Source organism: Hipposideros armiger, unplaced genomic scaffold (assembly GCF_001890085.2).
Source record: "Hipposideros armiger isolate ML-2016 unplaced genomic scaffold, ASM189008v1 scaffold_207, whole genome shotgun sequence".
Lineage (NCBI taxonomy): Eukaryota > Metazoa > Chordata > Mammalia > Chiroptera > Hipposideridae > Hipposideros > Hipposideros armiger.
The window spans coordinates 289,849-295,609 of NW_017731557.1; the positions used below are offsets into that span (position 1 = coordinate 289,849).

A 5,761-nucleotide genomic window follows, 5' to 3' on the forward strand; every position below is an offset into this window, starting at 1 on the left:
AAAAAAAAAAAAAACCAACCATTTAGTTATATTTTAAAAAAAAAAAGAATATTCTGCCCCAGAGCCTTTGGGCTTGCTGTTCCTCAACTTGAAACCCTCTTTCCCTGGGTATCTGCGTAACTTCTCTCTCACATCATCTAGGCTCAGATGTTACCTTGTCAGGGAGACCTGTTCTTACTGTCCTATGCAAACTAGCAACTCCCTACCCATAGTGTCACTCTCAATCCTCTTACTCTGCTTTATTTTTCTTCTTAGCACCCATCAGCACCTGACACGGAATATAATTATTTAACTGTTTGTCTGTCTTCCCCAAGTACTAAAACGCAAGCACTATGAGAGTAGCAATTTTATTTATTCAAAAAACAGCACAATGAAAAGCATCTGGCATTTAGCCTGGTACCCATTTGCTGAGTGACTAAATAAATTGCAAGTCATTGTGCAAAAAAGTTTTATAAAGATTAGCTCATTTAATCAACAAAAAAACTATATGAAGGTACTATTATTATTCCAACTATACCAATGAGTCAAAGGCACAAGAGATTAAATAACTTGTATGCCACACAGCTTGTAAGTAGTACATACAGACAGCCTCCTGTATCTATTAAATGAGACTGGTCATATAAATGAAATATTTAACTAAATGTTTGGCACATAAAACACCTAACATTTATGGAATACTTATTATGTGCCAAACATTAATGTAGGCTCTTTATTGTATTTACTCATTTAGTTCTCATATTGTAGTTTATTTTTGTTTGTTTGTTTGGGGTTTTTTTAGCTTTTTTTTTTTTTAGCTGGGCCATCCTGCCACCTGTTGGCAGCTCAGTTCGGGCCCATGTGGGAATCAAACCGGCGACCCTGTTGCTCAGAGCTCGCACTCTTGGGCAAGCTCTTAATCAACTAAACGACTTGGCCGGCCCTATCATATTGTTTAATAAGTGCTTGCTATTATTATTTTAACTTATTTATCAGAGTACCAACCTTAACTCAATAGAAGTCACATACAAGATGCTGCTGTGAGAGAAATGGCACAAACTCCAATCTTTACTCTTTTCAGAAAAATGCTAACATGTGCATAAAATAATGTGTTTTGAAGATTAGCACTGGAAATCAAATCAAAATTAACTGAATTCTTATCATACACAAACACAACATTAAAGGTATATTTGCTAACTCATAATTCTAAAAAGCACTCTAACATTCAAAGACAACGCTGTCATAGAATTTCTTCATTACGAAAAAAAAAATCTACCCTAAGGTGAAGGGGTTAAGAAGTACAAATTGGTAGTTACAAATAGTCACAGGATGGGAAGTACAAAATAGAGAATATAGTCAATAATATGGTAATAACTATATATGGTGCCAGGTGAGTGCTAGTCTTATTGGGGGGATCACTTTGTAAATTATGTAAATGTTTAACCACTAGGCTGTGCACCCGAAACTAATATAATATTGAATGTTAACTATAATAGAAAAATTTTAAAGAATAATAATCCCTGAAATATTTTTTAAAGATCTATTCCTCCCCCCAAAACTCTGGTTGCGTCTCCATACTGCACTGTATTATGCTTAATACATTTTTTTCATTATAAGTTACAGATTATCTGGATTAAAGTAGATCTTTTTAATGATTAAAATAGAATTTATTCATTTATACCAATTATTACTGAAATTACCAAGTTTTACCTAATGTAAACAACCCTCTGCTTTAAAACTCAGTTTTATTACCCAAAATAAATTTTGAAATTACTGCATCTGAGAAAATACAGTAGCCAATTTCTTTTATCCTTGAGTTAAAGTGAAAGTCACAGGAATCCTGAAAATTACTGAATATAACTTCATCAGCTCAACATAGCATCTGGTTTTTTATTTTTTAGTTCAACCTGTAGACATTCATTCTTTATTAATAATTAACGTATGAAAGATTCTGGGTAAAGACCTTAATACTTACGGTGCAATAATGGCTCTAGCAGGTCTTTTTGTAGACTGTACTTGTGAAAGCCAACCTTCTAGCTGTGCATTCAGCTGCGGTCCTATGAAAAGAGAAAGAGGGAAACTGGAGTCGGCTAAGCAATGTACTATAGATAACCATACATGACACAAAGCCCTCATTCAATCTATCTGGGACTAAAATAGCTTAATGGGCGGTGGGATCATCAGTATGGAGTTAATGTTTGAAACTTAACCAACTACATTCAAAGTCTCAAGCAAGCCATATGGTAAGGCCAAGTTCTAATTAAACAAAACTTGCCTTTATTTGCTTATTTATTTACAACCATCCTCATTCCAGAACAAAAACAACAATACGATCTACAATACGATCTACTGTTAGTATGTGAAAAGATAATTGAGTAAATATTTCTTAGAGCACCGAAATCTGCTTTAATCACTAAAATCACATCCATGGACTGATCACTCCCACACCCAATCCTTTTCTTCCACCCACTCCAGCCCCCTCCTCCCACAATCATATCAATAACCTGTAACTACACCACCTCAAAAATCTCACTGTCAAGTATCCCACTCTCTTCACTTCCTATCTTTCCAGTTCACTCCTAGAAATATATTGATTCAAGGACTCTGCACTATTATATCTGCCCCAGTCTCCTGCACTAAACTAAATTGTCCCTTTTTACTAGATCATTAAGTACAAATATGCGACACTCTCAGATTGATTCCCCCCAACTACAACCCATTTCCCACTGTCCAGCACCCCCTCTTCTTCACTTCTTACCCAGACTGTGACCCACCATTCCCTTGCCTATGGCCTCACTCCCTTGCTCATCTCTTCCTCCATCATAATCAAATCAGAGTTAAAACCAACTTTCCACTTAATACAGAACCTCCACCATCTGAACAGCTGAATGGAACTAAAAAGAAACACAACCATATGAACTATGAAATTATACCCATAAATTTCAGCAGACCATTAACAAAGCTCAAAAATCATACCACTTTCACCTACTGAGTTTGTTCTCCCATCTTCAAGATAATTACCTCATATAACTTCCCCTTTTACACCTTAAACCTTTAACCCCTTTTCATTCCCTGCAGATGATCTTGCTTTTCATTTTGCAAGAAAAAAATAAAGACAGATGTAGGGTGGCCAACCATCCTGGTTTGTCCAGGACTTTCCCAGTTTTAGCAGTGAAAGCCCTGCAACCTGGGAAACCTCAGTCCCAAGCAAACCTGAACATTAGTAACCCTACATTCAGAAGAGAACTACTTCCTCTTCCCAACATTTATTCCACTTTCCCTCCTATTTCAACAAATTGTCCTTGCTCCTGTCAAAAAACAAAGAAATTACTTCTGTATTGGATCCCATTGTTTCTCTTACTCAAGGACTCTGCTCTTACAACTGTCCCAGCCTCCTCCAGTAACTTGTCCCTTTTTACTAGTTCATTTGTACTAGCATGCAAATATGCGATATTTACTAGCAGACTGATTCCTCCCCATTTTCCCGGCCCCCTTTTTCTCTGGCTCTCTTTTTAAACTTTTAATCACAACATATTTAAAACTTACAAAAGAATCTAGATAATAATAATAACAAACACCCATGAACCCAATCCCCAAATAAATTAAATCTTAATATTCTATCTTCTTTACTTAAGATCTTCCTTTATTAAGAAATAAGACAGGGCCGGCCGAGTGGCGCGATGGTTAACAACTGGCTTGGGACGCCAGAGGGCCCTGGTTCGGATCCCACATATGAGGGCCAGTGACACTGCCCTCCACAGCTAAGATGCTGAACAACAGCTCAACCNCCCGGTTTGGATCCCACATATGAGGGCCAGTGACACTGCCCTCTACAGCTAAGATGCTGAACAACAGCTCAACCTGGAGCTGGGCTGCCGTGAGTAGCCCGCAACGGCATAGGCTGCAGCCCCTGCTGCAGTGGGTTGCAAGTTGTCTGTTCCCCTCCCACAATTCCACAATTTAAAAAAAAAAAAAAATCATTAAGTATGCCATCCCTCTTAACCCTCATCATGAGGAACTCTAATTCATGAAAAGGACCAAGCTCACTTTCAAAAAGAATTTCTAATACTTCCCTTTATCCTGGCCCAGATACATGGTAATAAAGAAAGCCAAAGTAATAATCATCAAATCTTACCACTGATCCTCAGTTCCAACACCCTTCTCTTGCTAATAAAACCTCTGATTCTACATGTATGTAAAAACGAGGCTTCATTAAGGCATCACTCCGATTAAAGGAGGCTTCACCAAGGGAACATCTAAGGTTTTTTTGTGTGTGTGCATATTAGCCAGGAGACCAATGAAAATTTGAGCTCTACAGATATTTGAATATGCATCATAAAAGTATATTACAGTCAGTTTTTTAAGTTATTAAAATCCTGAACACAAAGTCATCCCTGCTAGCTTTTCCAGGTCACACTGGTTCCCAATGTTAACTTTTCATTAAGGCAAATACAAAATTATACTTTAATACCTATAATTTGTCATTAGGCTAGAACCATGCCTATAAATATGGATCCTTCTTTTAACAGGAGTACTTTTGCTTCTCCCTTTACTCCTACACAGCAGACCCTTTACATCAGTAAGTCCAGCTCCTAAACCTCCAGAATTTCTGTGCCCCACCACAGAGCTGCAATCACAAGAGGATGCAAGGCCATGGTCCATGATCATTCACTGGTTAAGTGACTGTTTCCCACAGAGCAACCTTGCAGTGTGGTGTGATTTAAATTCCTATGTCAGGAAAATTACCAATTACTACATGACAAGGACTTTCACTCCTTCATTCTGAGACCTTCAAGGTTATAGGTGAATAGTTTAAACTGTGACTGCCAAGAGTCTACCACACATTCAAAGAGAAATCTTTTCATCACAGGGGATATAGAAAATAATAAAAGAATGCTTACTTGGATTCAACAAAGTCAGGTTCTCATACTCCTAGCTCTACTTAATACCAGCAAAAATGCAAAATAAAAAGATTGGACTAGATGAAATGAGAAGACTGAACCAGATGAAATAAGATCTCCAGCATAAGAAAAGTCTCTTTAGATCTACTTAAGCTAAGGTATGATCTAGAAAACTAGAAACTAAATTTAAAAACACCTGTGAACATATGGCAATCAACCTGAATGACAATTGGCCCTAAACAGTTTGCAGAAACAGCGGCCTCCATATTGCTTCTCTGTTTTATTTTGTTGCATGTCGCCTTTTTTTTTTTTAAGATTTTATTGGGGAATTGGGGGAGGGCAGCAGCACTGGGGAATTGGGAAAGGGGAACAGACAAGTTGCTGTCCTTTTGTTCTTCAGTCCAGTTGTGGAGGATGTTGCTTCACTGGCCCATGTTGGTATTATCATTGCACTCTTCCCGGATGAGGCAGTCGCTCGCCGGCGACTGGACAGCCGCTCATGGCAGCTCACGAAAGCACACGCCAGCTTCGAGCGGCCAGCCAGCCCCAGTGCAGCCTACGCCGTCGCCGGCGACTCACAGCAGCCCAGCTCCAGGTCAAGCTATTGTTCACCATCCTAGCTGTAGAGGGCGCAGCATTACTGGCCCTCATGTGGGATTCGAACCAGGGTCCTGCTGCTCAGAGCTGGCGCCCCAAGCCAACTCCTAACCAACGCGCCACTCGGCCAGCCCTGCACATCGCCTTTTATTCTTTTCTTTCAGAGGCACTGCTCAATGGCCCTCAAAATTGCTGCTTCAACAAAAAATATTAGATGATTATATTTTTAAAATATCCAGGTTAGTCATTATTCAGATTTTTTTTATTTTTACAAAATGGAATCTCAC

At 38.7% G+C, this 5,761-nt stretch overlaps 1 protein-coding gene across 1 annotated transcript in view; it reads right to left on the bottom strand.

Annotated features, from left to right (window-relative positions):
• The window catches only part of MEMO1 (mediator of cell motility 1), a 66,154-nt gene extending 64,119 nt beyond the window's left edge, over nucleotides 1–2,035 (bottom strand). The window contains exon 1 of the mRNA XM_019653817.1: nucleotides 1,952–2,035. The gene's annotated coding sequence lies outside the window, so the exon portion shown is untranslated. The remainder of the gene's footprint in view (nucleotides 1–1,951) is intronic.
• Between the last annotated feature and the right edge of the window lie 3,726 nt (nucleotides 2,036–5,761).